Source organism: Papaver somniferum, chromosome 2 (assembly GCF_003573695.1).
Source record: "Papaver somniferum cultivar HN1 chromosome 2, ASM357369v1, whole genome shotgun sequence".
Lineage (NCBI taxonomy): Eukaryota > Viridiplantae > Streptophyta > Magnoliopsida > Ranunculales > Papaveraceae > Papaver > Papaver somniferum.
The window spans coordinates 67,207,726-67,223,445 of NC_039359.1; the positions used below are offsets into that span (position 1 = coordinate 67,207,726).

At 37.6% G+C, this 15,720-nt stretch overlaps 1 long non-coding RNA gene across 2 annotated transcripts; it reads left to right on the plus strand.

The window, feature by feature from the left end:
- The first annotated feature begins 7,089 nt into the window (after nt 1-7,089).
- Nucleotides 7,090-9,349, plus strand: LOC113353453. Of its 2 annotated transcripts, none has more exons than XR_003361291.1 (3): nt 7,090-7,224; nt 7,678-8,053; nt 9,017-9,349. It is a non-coding gene; the product is annotated as an uncharacterized LOC113353453 (long non-coding RNA). The 2 variants fall into 2 exon arrangements; XR_003361292.1 differs by having other exon boundaries at nt 7,098-7,224; nt 7,696-8,053.
- Nucleotides 9,350-15,720: the final 6,371 nt, after the last annotated feature.

Consider the following 15,720-nt stretch of genomic DNA (forward strand, 5'->3'; position numbering starts at 1 on the left):
TACGAGAATTGTGAATGTTCACCCAATGAGTTGGTGATATTTCAGTTTACCCGCGTTATACATCGATGGCTGCACCCTCCTTGCTTATTACAAGACTATTTACAACAAAAAGATGACTCTTTACATGACTCTTATTTACATTGATTACTCTCTTTTATTTTTGGAACAAGAGAGAATATTGTCTTTAACATGACAAAACATGGAATAAATAAATACTTGATTTTTTTTATTTTTTTTTTTATTTTGTAAGAAATAACTTTGATCTTTACAACATAGTGACACTTTTGATACATGAACAAAAAGAAAAACATAATTACATGACTCTTAGCAAGAGGTGGCCCTTACCGAATGCATCCGGTCAAATTCTATGGTTGCTTTTCTTAACGTATCCTCCAACTTCTATCCCAGCCAACCAAAGAACAAGCTAGTCAAGTCTCATTCAGTATTCTAAAGTGATTGGCAATCTAACTTCCTATCAAACACCTTGAAGATCGAGGCTATACATGTATTGGTAGATCGTGCGCGTGCAAATTTCTTATCACTATGTGAATTGTGCTAGAATCAGGGTGCCTAAATATCTAGACTAAGACTCCTAATAATTACATATTTGCACAAGAGTCAACATTTCAAGGTAAATGAGCTCCATTTTTTATGATTTTTTAATTAATTAAATTTTTTTTTTTCAATTTTTTAATTTTTTTCAAAAAGAAGGAGTTCTTGTTTTCAATTATGGCATATTATCGTGGTATCTACTCTATACCCCCAAACCTAAACTAAACATTGTCCTCAATGTTTCAAAAGATGTAAAGAATTATAATACAACATATGGAGAGGATTATGCTGAGTAGAGAAAAAGGAAAGAGAATACCCGATTTCGGCGAAAGCAGAATTAAAACTCCGTTATCCAAGGCAAAACTCCAACATATTCGGAGTCACAATGGATGAACACAAAATATATACAAAAGTAAATTTAACTAACACATTATCTACAAGAAAATTTGGTTTTTAATGGGATTGGACTTTTTGGGAAAAATTTGGTTTTGTCGGGAGACATTTGGTTTTGATGGGAAAAAGAAAAATTTTGGTTTTTAGGGAAACATTTGGAAAACTTTGGTTTTTATGGGAGAAAAACATTTGGTTTTTAATGGGATAAGGAGACCAAGCCCACTGTTGGGTTTTGCGAAGCCCAGCTGCGTTTTTGAAAAACAGGCCCACTGCTGGTGAGTAAAGCTCACTGTTGGTTTTGTGTTTGCTTTGGCTCAGCTGGTTTGAAAACGTTTGGTGAAACTGAGTCCAAAATCTCGGCCTAGAATTTGGGTACTCGGCCCACTAACGAGTTAACCTAGCATGATCGGTTACAAGCTCAGCTGGGTTTAAAAACCCAGAATACAAAATACCAGTCCAAATTAAACAAGCTCACAAAAATTAAATACAAGCCCACAAATTAAACAAACAAGCCCACAAAAATTAATTACAAACCCAACAGAAAATAAAAAGCCCAAAAATTGGCTTTAATATTACAAGCCCACAATTCGGGTTCTCTTAAATGGGTTACCTTTTAATCACAGCCCAGCTGCTCTGATATTGTTGCAAAAACCCAGTTGGGCTTTGGTTCTTTTCCTTGGTGGCGTCCCAGCAGAGAAAAAACTGGTTCAGAACAGCAGGTCCAACAGCAAATGAAGTGAAGCAGATGCAGATGCAAATGCTATGCAGTGAAATGCAAAAATAGCTAATAAAACTACAAGAAAAACACAGCACCAGTCCCCGGCAGCGGCACCAAAAACTTGGTGAGCCCGGGAAAGCGTATAAAATTGAAGCGAAATGAAACGGGCCTACAGTAATACCGCAAGTGCACGGTCGTCAGTTGTAGCTCGTGCAAGTACGGGTCGATCCACAGAGACTGGGAGTGTTTGGAGTTTCTAGCTATTTTGGGCTCCTAAATTGTTGTTGGTTAACTATGAAGCCTTTTGGGCTTTGGGTACCTTTGGATTATAGGCTTGTTTGACAATGAAGTGAACTGAGCTTGGGCTCAGTTGGTCTTAAAGTGCACTAGGCTTGGCCTTTGAAGTGCACTGGGCTTTGAGTGTCAATGGGCTTCTAGATTAACCCAAGACTGAACTGGGCTTTGTAATGAATCTGGGCCTCAGTAGTCTTTGAAATGAACTGAACTGAGTTGGGCCTTAGGTTTCTAAACAGATACAGTGGGCTTTTGTAATGACTGGACTTGTAGCCCAGAATTGAACTGGACCTGGAGCAGCAGCAGTGGTGGCTTCAGCAGCAGCAGAAGCAGTGCACAGCAGCAGCAGACAAGGCTGGGCTGGAGAAGAAGCACCAGCAGCAGCAGGGGAGGAAGGTAAGCAGGCAGGGTTGCAGGGAAACTGAGCAGAACTGGCAGCAAGGCCAGGGAAATAAGAAGATGGTAGGGGAGGTGGAGCAAACTAAATGTAGCAGTGGCACTAGGCCAAGGTAAAACATGGATATTTACAATGGCATAAGCAAACAACAAACAACAATGATGATGGTGAAGGTGACAATGGCATAAAGAATGACAAAGAGATAAACCAAGGCCTAAGCCAAGGGCAATGGCAGGGGAGCAAAATTACAGATACAAAACAGATAAACAACACAACTAGGTTATGAATCCACCTTGTGACCTAGCCAGATAGTGTAATTCTATGTTAAATCCCTGTCCCTAATGGAGCTAGGTGAAGGTTCAAGCCTGCCTATGTTCCAGGGCATACATAAATGGAATGGAAGGAGAAGAAGCTTGCTCAACTGTTTACTCCTAGCATTGACTGTCTTTTGACAGCACAATCAATCACAAGCACAGTTGAGCATTAAATTCCTCCATTTCTCAATCATCTCAATTTACATGAATTATAACCTAACATTCCACCACTAACAGTGACTTAAGGCATCATCTCAGCCTAGCTATACACATACACATGTGAGCTCACATAACAGCAACAAAAACAAAACATTTACTAAACAGAGAACTATAAACTAACATGTGAACTAGAATGAAATGTGAATTAAAACATAAAACAAACTGAATTGAAACAAGATAAACTAAAAATGAATTTGGAATTAAAATTGAAAATTAAAATTAAATCTACAAATACAAAACAGGGAAGAAAAATCTACCCAAGAGGAACTGGCTAGTCCAGCCCTCATGGGGATACACTGGCTAGTCCAGAGATATGCCTTTACATCACACCCACAGTCATATTTATACCCAATTACAAGTTAGGGTTCTTCCCAAAAAATCCCTAAAATCAAACAGAAATTAGGTAAATTATTTCTACCTAATTTGACAGTACAAATCAGACCCATATCTTCTATAATGCTCCTCCATGCTTCTCCCTAACAGTAATTAGAGTTTACTCGAAAATCCCCAAATTAACTGAAATTAGGGTTTGGGTTTTTCTTACCTTGATGTGACAAATCTCCTCAATTAGCATCGACCCATGTCTTCTCTGCTTCTCCTGGTGCCGTTCCCATACCTTGATTTCTTTTCTAGCTTCACCTAATTTCTCTGCCATGTCCATCAATTCTTTTTCCCTAATTTTCAAAACCCTAGACTAGGGGAAATCAGTGAATAGGAAATGATGGGCACGTTAGAGGGATTTGGGAGTGATGATGATGGTGTTTGTTGGCAGTTGGTGGAAGTGGTGGTTGTGGAAGTGGAGTTGGTGGTGATGATGGCGGACATGGTGGTGGTACGGGTTCTGCAGACGGGGGAAGGAAGAAGAGATGGAGAAGAAAGAAGAAGTCGATAGAGTTAGGGTTAGGGGGCGTTTGGCTAGGGGTATAGGGTGTTCGATACTTGGGTGTTAGGCGGGTTCAGAGAGGTTTGATGATCTGCGACAAGGAGCGATGGATGGGAAGATGGTAGGTGGATCCAACGGCGATACGGAGGTAAGCGTGGAGCGACCGTCGGATGAAGGGATGTAGCAAAACGGAAGACCCAAGATGGAGATGGGCGTTGCGATGTAAAGCGGGGCCTTCGGAGTTTGATGTGCGATGATGGAGCGACCGTAGGATGCTGAAATGCTTCGATCTGACGGCTGAAATCCGAGACGGGATTGGATAGTGGAAATGTGTTTGAGTAAGGGTTTTGGGCCTTGGGTATGCCAAGCCCATATCTTCTTTAAGGACAATTCTTCTTCTTCAAGACCATTCCTAGCCTCTTGGTTTTGTGCACAACGTTCTTCGCGGCTTCCTTGCGTAACTCCTCCCGGCTTTTCACTACTTTTCTGCTCTAGTCCGCTCCGCAATTCATCCAAACTTTATTTATTACCTAAAAATATAGAATTAAGTAAGAAAAATATTTATTCTTGAAAACAATGAAAATACAGAATATGGGATAAAATGTAGAATTAATGCACAAAGGATGAGTTAAATGCCAACAAAAAGGGATAAATATATACAATATTTGGCACTCATCACCTAGTATCGGCAAGGTTGACGATTGTCGACCGTGCCGACTACGTTAGTCGGCATTGTTTCTCTTGAAGAAGCTGCCGACTTTTCATGAGCAGTATTCTAGCCGGCAAGGTCTACAAATTGAACCCTGCCGACTATTAGTATTTTTCCTCACAGGAGACGTGATTTGAAACATGCTTAAGCCGGCAGTGCTTTGGAAACGTCGACCCTGCCGACTGTAGTTTGGTCGGCACTGTGATATTCTTCGACCAAGCCGGTTGTTCTTTGGTCGGTGTTGTTTTACATATCGACCCTGCCGACTATTGTAGTACATATCAAGTAAGTTGTGATTTTTTGTAGATTGCATTGGTAGCGATTACGGATCAGCCTAAAGCTCATAGTGTTAGGGGTCCTGATACTTCTGCACATTATGCTAATGATTTGGAATGGGAGGAAAAAACGACCCGGTCAATTGGATTGTTGAGAAATCAAAAGAGAAGATGTGCGTTCTAGTGAAAAACATCCAACAAAAGGGTTCACGGTTTGAAATAGTATGCGAGTATAGTGGGTTGGCATAACCATAAAGATCCGCAAAGTCTTGTTGGGCACCACCAAGTTTCCAAGTTGAAACCTCACGAGTTCGATCAAGTAAGAACAAGTTGGGGAATTAAACCAAGCAAGCTCCTTAATAATTTTAGGAAGGATGACTAGAATAACCTTTCTTCATTATCTACAATTTATGCGTCTCAAAAGAATTGAATGGAATGGAAGAAAGATAATGGAAGAATCACAATGGTTGGCACACAAATACAACTACACGGTGAGAGTCAAGCAAGTGTGCAAGTTGTTGTAAAGAAAAGCGGTCAGCCGAGGAAGGAAACACCCACCCCAATAGAAAAACCCATGGACCCAAAGATTACACCTATTGAGAGTCAAGCGAGTCAATGAGATGTTTTGAAAAAAAGAGGTCAGACACCAAGGGTTATCTTCTATTTTTCCCACTGGGAATCTAAACAATACACATATAAAAGATATGAAAATTCTACAAATGGTTCTAGTCACACAGTCGGCATGGTCTATAATCTAAACATTACTGACTAATTCTTAGTCGGCATGGTTTTATTCATCTACCAAGCCGACAAGAAAATAGTCGGTAGGGTACAATTCAAGAAAGATGCCGACTACAAACTCCGGAAAATCAAGTTTCTGTGACCTAAGGTCGGAACGATACAAGTCTAAGAGGATGCCGACTAAACAAAAGTCGGCAAGGTTTGTTGTTGAATACCATGTCGGCCCCTGTTATTGTTTAACAGTCGACATGGCATTTATGAAAAGTCGGCATGATTTTCATATTACGACCCTGCCGACTATCAACTACATCCTATGGCCGGCATCCTATTTTTCAAAAAAACATGCCGACTAAAAACCCTGAAAATCATCATTTTTGATTTCTAATCTAATCTAACAATCAAAGCACACAAAACAATAATGGGTTTGAGTTTACAATCACTTACAGTCTTCTTTTCGCCGGTGGAGGGTTTTTTTCAAAATTCTCAGGAATTGGATTTTCGGGTTTACTGATTTCACTAGTTCCAACTTTTTCTTTACCTTTTCCTTCTGATTTGGATCTTTTGTTATTACCTGTTGAATCTTTATTGCTTCTTGATCGTTTGGAATTAACCATTTTTTGTGGAAAATCAAAATCGAATTTTTTTTGTTGATTTTAAGTTGATGGAATAAGATGAAGGAAGGAGAAGAGTAGAGGGATTAGAAGATAGATTAGAAGAAGATTAAACGGTTTTTAGTTTTTAAGTTTAGGGTTTAGTGTTTAGGTTAATTACTTCAAGGGTATTATAGTAAACTCACCCATATTTGACCTCCCCTTATTAAGGGCACTATGTCCATTCAAATCTGGGTATACCCAAATTAATATGGTATACCCATATTTGACTTTCTCTTAGCAGTGGGACTAGTCCAACTGGCTGGATTTGGGTAGGGGTCTGGGTCCGGCTTTAGCCTATCAGAAAAAAGAAAAAAAAATCCAAATCTGTCAGATTTGGTCTGAAATCTTCGGATCTATCGACATATTTGGTTATAAATAGTATTACTATTTTCTAGTATTGAATAAAATTATCGCTACTAAGCGATTTTAGGGTTTGTAAATAATGTTTTTAGTTTATGTTAAATTGATTTCATTGCTAATAATGGATCATTCATATCAACAACATCATAGATGGCGATTCACCAAAAGTGATCGAAATTCTACAATTATGGAAAGATCAATGGATAATAGAGGTAACTGTGATAACAATGATGTGTTGCGTAAGTTACTCCCCTATGGGACATGTTACTTTATTTTAATGAAGAATAAGAATTCATGTGGCAAAATATTATTTTATATGACATGTTTAAAATATCTGTTTCATATATGAAACAAGATATATCTCTCCCCTTTTAATGCAAACAACCCTTCCGTCAAAACACTAAAGATTTTTTCGTTCCCGCACGTATTCTTGGTACGTTGCACGTATTATTCGCCCTCTCCGTATTATTCAGGTCCGTTGGATAATGTCTATTTCAAACAGGCACCGGCCAATCCAACGAAACTTCCAATTACGAAATTACCCCGTATGCTTTTACATCATTTCTTTTTTTCTCCTCGATGTTTCGTCTTCTCCCTCAACTCTCTCTCGCTCTCTTCTCAACAGAACTCCCACTACTGCATCTTCTCGGCCGTAATTCCAACAATTAATGGCGGAAAATAACAATTGAATCGATTGTTTTCTCTTCCTCAACAGGGTATCCACATTTCCTAAACCTAAAATTGTTCTCTACTCCATTCTGTAAACTAGGGTTTTGTCAATTTATTTAGGAGGTTTTAGTTGATTTATGTTTATCAATCAATGGTTTTAATCGGCTTGATATTCAATAACAACACCAATTTCATATAAATGTAGCATTTTCATCTTATTTGGTTCATGAAATTAGTTGAATTCGGATTGTCTAGCAACGTCCAAATTTTTAATTTAATTTTTGTTTGCCACTTAGTTTGCAATAATAAATTTTGTACATACATTCTTTACTATTTTCATCTTATTTGGTCCATGAAATTAGTTGAACAGAGATTGTCTAGCAACGTCCAAATTTTTAATTTCATTTTTTTTTTTGCCACTTAGTTTGCAATAGTAAGGTTTGTATGCATATACAAAATTCTTTATTGTTTTGATGTTATTTGTAATTGGATTTATTTAGTTGGTTGCTGTTGAATAGGGTGAATCCAGAACATCATATATGGATACACCCAATAGTCATTATGCCGCTCGAAGAACTAGGATGAATGAAGAACAACGAGCTATTGAGAACGAAAGGCGTCGTGTTCGTGACGGACAACATTGAGAAAACATAACAGCTGAGGAGAGGTTGCTACGAAATGAGCGCAGGCGAAATCAAAGAGCGAGGCAGCAAAATACTGAATTCGAAACAACAGATGTGCATATATCCCAAAGCCGTTTTGCAACTCGAAGAAACTGGATGACCGAAAAAGAACGCGCTGCTGAAATAGAAAGGCTTCCTGTTTGTGAGAGACAACATCAAGAAAACTTGATGGCTGAGGAGAGGATTTGGCAAGGTACTACTTGAATGCCTAACGTTTTTACCTTTTAGGTTTTTGCATTCTTTCTCAATTTTTCTAACATTTTGTTAGAAGTCTTCTATTGTCTGAGCATATGTAGTGTTTACTTATAGCTTATTAAGTCATTTTTTGTATAATGAACGTATTATGTTAGTTGATAGGAGAAAGGTCAAAATTATCATTACCATTACGTAAACGTAGGTAAATACATCAAAAGTGTAGCTGCATAAGATGAAATATATTATTTCAATTGGTTAATAATATGAGGGGAACTATTAATACTTGGGAGATAGTTTAAAACAGAGAAGAATGGAGTGTAGTGAGTAGTCATCTAAATGGAATGGCATGGTGCAATGGAACGGGATATATTATGAATGTGGTAAAAGGGGACATGCTGAAAGCACCATTCACTGTATTGCAACTACTAGAGATGAGGTGTACGGATGACTTAGAAATCCTACATGACCCAATGCTGGAGTGGCGAACTTAAAATGTGTTCGGTGTTTCTATTTCCCCAATTTAGTTGGTGTATTTTCTCTTCATGCGTAGTTAACCTTTAGCATCTTATTAATGCTTATTGAAATGCCTTGCATTCCATCCGGTTGAGCATCTTTAGTAACCAACTGGAGGGTTTTCTTTGACGGCATCATATGTTTAACAAAAAATTGTGTGCTTGAATAGAAAAATGACCGGAATATACTGTTTTATTTTAGAGAGCACAATAGTTGTTTAGTTTGTTGTATAAAATACACAGTAACTTTAACCTTCTATTAGTTTTTTTACTCAATTCTGGATGTGTATGATTAGTTTGTACTATGTTTCTTATCTTTGGCATAAGAACATATGAAAATTAAACTGTGTGAAAGTTTTCGTTTGAATTTTGGTTCAACTTGTAAGCATCTTAAAATCAGGGGCATTAATATCAACACTGTCATTTGAAATGCTTGAACTTTTATTCAGGAAATCTTGGCTCATAAACGTATATATTGGATTTCAACTGTCTCGCTTGCCTGGAAAAGGATGGTACTGCCTGAAATATTTTATGTTGTTCGGAGGAACATGGTGACCTGTGATCGACGAGCTAATGAAAGAGAAGTTAACTTGATTTTCCCACCTGATTTGCAACATATTGTGTAGTGCCAAAAATGAAATGTAAGAGAGAAAAAACTAGCGTTTGCCGACGTGCAACGCACGTGCACTCTACTTGCGTATTTTAATATTGTTTTCATCTTTGATGTACTTGAACACGATGTATTCGTTCTTGTTATGTTAATGAAATCATTGTTATGTTAATGAAATCAAGATGTTTTCTTCAAAATAAAAATAAAAAAATTCATTCAAATCAATAAGTATGACGGTTTTGCAAGAAAAACATGTACATCATAAAAGTCAAATAAATACCAAGACAAATGCAAAACGCAAAGAACAAGAGAGAAACTAGACCATTATTGCCTAAGCAATGAAAGAAAATAAAAACAGAAACAAGGACAAATGAATGGATAAGCTACAGCAGAAAAAAGAGGAGATGAAGTGATGATGATAATAACGGAAGATGCACTTTTCATAAACACACACTTGCTGAAGTTAGTTGCCACCTCCATTGAGGACGCCGGTTGCAGCATTGGTGCTCCCAATTTTGGGAACAATGCTGTCAATATCGACTACGTCGCCGGCCCCCTCACCTACCAACATCATGATCAAAACAAAGAGCAAAGCAGTCGTCAGAACATTTGTGAACCTTTTATCCATGATTGGATTTCTTGTATCTACTTTGATAATGATATTCGTTCGGTGCAAATTCTGTATATGTTAAGAAGGTATATAGCTATGTACTTCATTAAACTTAAATAGACTAGGTGAACATAAAGAAGTACCACTACGTGCCCACCTCTTTGCACTATCACTGTTGTCAAATCATTTTTTTGATCTATTAGCTTTGCATTCTGGACTCAACTTTGTCACTTTGTGGGATGCACTCGGCATTCGGACACCTAGTGATTGATTAAAGAATACATAGTAATTGGGATCTTTAAATTCATTTATTCTGTTTTGAATGAATAAACAATTAAATTTGGTTTTACCCAAAGCTGCTGACAGCAAGGGCTATGGAGCGAGAGCCTTCATTGAATTTGAAAGAGTTTGATCAAAATAGATCAAATTTGATATTATCGTAGGATGAAAGCTCTCAGTCATACTCCCAAAATCATTCATATACTCATTCAGATGAACGAGTGTCCGAAAGTCCTCACTAGAAGGCTAAAGATGTGCCGCTCATTAAAAACTTACCAAAAACGGCTGAAATTTTGTCGTTTGAAGAGATTTTCTAGTTTTTTATTTTATTTAAACTCTATTATGCGGGACCCATTGGAGTTTTATAAAAAAAGAACAATACATAGGAGGCACATGTTGAGCCGCTTGGGGAGAAAAATTCTCTCCAAACGGCTGAACTTCAGCCTCCTAGCCTATAAATCTGCTCGCCCACAGTCACAAAATTACTCATTCATCTAGACTCTCACTGGTTTTGGCAGTGAATGAGTGTTAAAAACACTCACTCCATAGCGCTTGCTCTAATGGGGGTGCCAATTTGCTCGGTGGTGTACCAATCAAAAGGCAAATGGTTGTTTTGTCTTATATGTAAAGTGGAACACCCCGAATAATTTGGTACCCCTATTAGCAATCTTGATTGTTTATTATCTGCGTTCTGACTCAAAGTCCATGCCTGAAAATCTATCATGGGAACAAAATCTGCCTCGTGGTTAGGGGTGCACATATCCTACCCTTAACCGTCATTTCTACCCTATCCGCCATTGTTTTATCCGTACCCTATCCTACCCGTCAAACGGCGGATAGGGTGATGGTTAAAGATTTCTTACCCGCCATTAAATGGGTAGGGTGACGGGTAAAACTCGAAATTATCCTACCCTACCCCCTACCCGCCTAATATCTGAAAAGACTAAATAGTCCTTTCATTTTTTTTCTCCTGCGTAAATTTTTGTTGTTTTCATCGATATCAGGGGTAAAAAGCTAACATGTTTTTGCTCTTCCTTCTTAGGTTCTTATCTTTCTTCTTCTCCCAAATCAAACGCACACCCCATACCTAATCGAACACATAAAATACTTCCTCCCAAATCTATCAGAAGAAGTGGAGTACTCATTCGATTGAATTCTTAACGAAACCCCTTTCTCCTGTTATTGCTCCATCTCCGTGTAAAGAGGAATACAACAGGTAAATTGGATTTTTTATATGTCTACTAATTTCATACTCTGCATGTTTATAAAATCATCTCCTTTGAATTGATTTATGGTCTCCCTCTCGCCACACTACCCTTCTAGTATCTGCATCTTCACTGCTAATATCATTTCAACGGTTTTCTGTTTTGTAGAGTAACGATTTAATCGCAGGAGGAAAAATCAAGAGAACCAAAAGGATAGCACCAAAATCCGATGATATCTACTTGAAACTTCTTGTCAAGGTATAAATCTAGAAACCCATTTCTGCAGTTCTTATTGTTTTCATATTCTCACTTGAAAATCTCATTAGATGTTGTATTTTGGCTCTGTGATTGATTTAGTTGTTTCTCTCGATCAGAAATTAGGGATTTGGTCATTTGTAAACTGATTGATAAATTGGATCTTCATGATTTCTAGCTAAAACCCATGTCTTTAAATGTACACATTTTCAATATTTCAAACAATTTCAGTAAGATTTTGATTATTTGACTTTGAACCCATGTCTTTAAAAGAAATTGATGCTCTTCAGTTGTTTAGTATTTTTGTATTCACATTTTGGACTTTTGGTATGAATTTAGGTTTTCTAAGTGAGTGAAAGACGAAGGGCTCTCTGTTTATTGCAACGTGGAGGGCTAAACCAAAAAAGAACGAGAGTAACTGAACTTATCCTGCATCCGAATCTTTGTAGAATGATAGAACATAGTCAAATTTATTCCTATCTGTGGTGGTGTTTCTATGTGACTGCACAACTAGGGGGGCTAGGTTATACAATAAAAGGTTTTCGCATGAGTATTATACGTTTCTATCTGTTATTTTTTGAAAAGCCTGCATTAACGATCAAAATTTGCAAACGAATTTTCTAATACAGTAGTGGATATTCTAGATTTTCCGGCAAATATTTCAGTATAGATACTTAGTTGCTATAAAATAAATATATTGTGTCAGTCATATTGTATATGGTCTTTACGTACGTTCTAATGCTTGGTGTTTCATTTGTATTTGAAGAAATTATTTGAGAAATTAACATGCATGTTAACTGATTGATGAAATTTCTCATAGGAATTTGTTCCACATGGAGGACGAGTTTTAATGGAATTTTTAATTGGACATTTGTTGATTTTGGGCTAAGGATTCTTTACCAAAAAAGTAAGGTTAGAGTCTTGATTTCCTTCTTATTACTGTAACTGATTTTAAAATTCTTGTGAATTCCTTACCACCCACCAATTCCAGTTTTGCCTTCACTCTCACCAAACAAGATGGTAATTAGAATTTTTAAGCTTGTAGTCTGTACTCCATTTACTGTCTGCTAATTGAGTTCTTCGTCATTTATCTATAATTACTTATTCGAATATTCATCTTATTGGTAGTATCGTTCATCAATGGCTTCTTTCAAGCAGTTCTTCTCCTTGCCCATCTTATGATCACTCTCATCTTTGGTTTCATGTTGGTCTCCTCCTTTGTTGATGCTGGCAGAGCTTAAACTTATTGCAGGGAAAATGACACTACCACTTAATCAACATTTGTTGATCATTAATTTGATTCTGGTTTTGAACAATTTAGGTTCTTATTCTTTTCTGCCCTTAATTTTGTGCAGGCTTAGTGTGGGAAACATGGTTGAGATTACAGAAGTGATGTCAACGAGACCTCTTATTCCCTCTCAAGCTGCATCTCAATATGTGCAACGAAGGGCCAGTGCGGTTGCATCTCCGCCACCTCCACCTCCACCATCTTCTCAACCTGAGGTCAGAGAAAGTATGAAGTGGAAGAGAACATCTTGGGTATGGGATCATTTCGAAAGGAGTGTTGATGAAGCTGGTATTACATGGGGGAAGTGTAACTACTGTGAAGGTGGTAAATATAAGGCTGGTGGTAAGGATTATGGAACATCTAATTTGAACTGGCATTTGACTAAGTGTCAGAAGTATTTGGATACAGTAGAATCTGCGCAGCCTAGCAATCTGGGAGATCAGCAACGTATGGTTGGGGATACGTTTTGTCAAGAAGCATGTAGGAGAGCCTTGATAAATTTCATAATCACAGATGAACAATCTTTCTGAATGGTTGAGGGTGAAGGGTTCATAGCATTTTGTAGGTATCTTGAGCCGAGGTTCAAACTTCCATCTCGGATGACCGTCTATCGTGATATATGCAGGTTGTTTGTGACTGAAAAGGCCAAGTTGGTGAACTATTTCAAGGTGATCAAGGTTAGAGTTTGTCTCACAACAGATACTTGGACGTCCATTCAGAACTACAACTACATGGTAGTTACTGCCCACTTTATCGATGACCACTGGAAATCACACAAAAGAATCTTATGTTTTTGCTTAATCACTAGTCATGGAGGTGAACATATTGGAAGAACATTGGAGAAGTTTTTGATCGAGTGGGGGCTTGAGAGAGTGTTCACCATCACTCTCGACAATGCATTTGCAAATAAAAAAGAAATAGAATATGTCAAGGAGAGAGTTGTCAGTTGGGGATCATCAATTGTTGGAGGTAAACATTTGCATGTCAGATGTGCTGCCCACGTATTAGTTTTAGTTTTTAAGGATGGGTTGAAGAAGTATAATACTTCAGTGGCAAGAATCAGGTCAGTGGTTAAATACGTCACAGCCTCTCCTGTTAGGATGAAGAAGTTCTTAGAAGCTGTATTTGACGAAAGAATTGAGTACAAAAAGGGATTAATATTAGATGTAAAAACAAGATGGAACTCCATTTTTTGATGTTGGATTCCGCGGAAAAATATGAAAAAGCCTTTATAAGGCTAGCACGGTCAGATAAAGCATTTCGTGAGAGGTTTATCTTCGATATTCCCGATGAACCAGAAATGGGTGTTAATATTGATGCTATTGACAGTACAGATGTTCCCGATGAATATGAATCTACTTCATCTGATTCTGATGCTCCTGAAGAACCCGTAGCTGGTCGGAGAAAAGCCAAGAAGAAAAAGCCTCGTGTGCATGCTCCTGAATAGTATGATTGGGCTAATGCTCGAGTCCTAGTTCAGTTTTTACATGTATTTTATCTTTCTTTATCAACCATTTTAGAACTGATTGCATGAAACAAAACAAGGTCTGAAACTTAGAACTGATTGCATGATACAAAACAAAGTCTGAAACCAGTAGATGGATTGTAGACTGCGATAGTCAAGGTGGTTAGTCTTAACTTTTGTTGATTACTCGTTGAATCTTACCTCGTCTGTCACTTGTCAGTGTTTGTTGATTGCTCATTCCAAGTGTTTGTGTTTGTGATTCTGTGTCTTGTTAGAATAGCATAGTTTGAATGGTACAGGCCCTGCAGGGTATTATTACTGTACATGGTTTAATATGCATTATCAACTGGAGCAAATTTATTGCAAGTTTTGCTATGACAACATCCATCTCTATGGACGCAACGGTCGATAACAATTAGTATTTTATCTACAAAAATTCTTTGAAGCCACTGTTGAGTTTTCTGGTTCTACGTATGTCACTTCGCATACATTTTTGGCGGAAATTTGTGATGTACGTGGAGAGTTAAATGAATGGAAAAAATCTCATTATGATCCTCACTTAAGCCATATGGGTGAGAAGATGTTACTTAAATACAACAAGTATTGGGGTGAGTATAAAAACATGAATCCTTTATTGTTTATTTCTGTGCTTCTTGATCCAAGAGAAAAAGAATGTGGACTGCACGTAATACTAGAAGACTTGATTGTGCATGATATTCCTTGGATGAAACGAAGATTGGTAAAAAATTGGTTAAATAAAGTGAAAGAGGATTTTAATGAATTATATACAGCTTATAAGGCAGAATATGAAGGTGTAGGAAGTGTGTTAGCCTCGTCAGAATCTTTAGGTGAAACTGGTGGTAGTCCTAGTCAAGAGAGCTCTAGTTCTAGTTCTACGTTACATAGAAAGAGAAGATATAAGGCCCATAGAGAAGAACGTAAAACCCAGTTTTCTACAATGGAGGATTTTGACAAATCAGAGGTGGAAAGATACTTATCGGAGCAGATTTACTCACCAACAAAAGACAAGAAAGAAGGTTCAAAGTTTGATATATTGACTTGGTGGAAAAGCAATGCTGCAAGGTTTGATATTTTGTCACTTATAGCAAGAGACATACTTGCTATTCCCGTCTCTACAGTTGCAAGTGAATCTGCTTTCAGTACTGGAAAGCGAATACTTGGTCATTTTCGTAGTTCTTTAAGACCCCGAACTGTGGAAGCATTGATTCTCCTACAGAACTGGTTGAGGACTCCGATTGATATGGATCCATCTACACTAGGAGCTGAAGAGAAGGAGGATGACGTCTTAGAGTCAGGTATACAACTTTCCTACATTGATTCTCCTACATTTGTCAAGTCTCTGATGTTTTCAGTTTCTTAGAATATATTATAACCATATGTATATTTCCATTAGTAAGTATACTGAGACCTCTTAATCAAC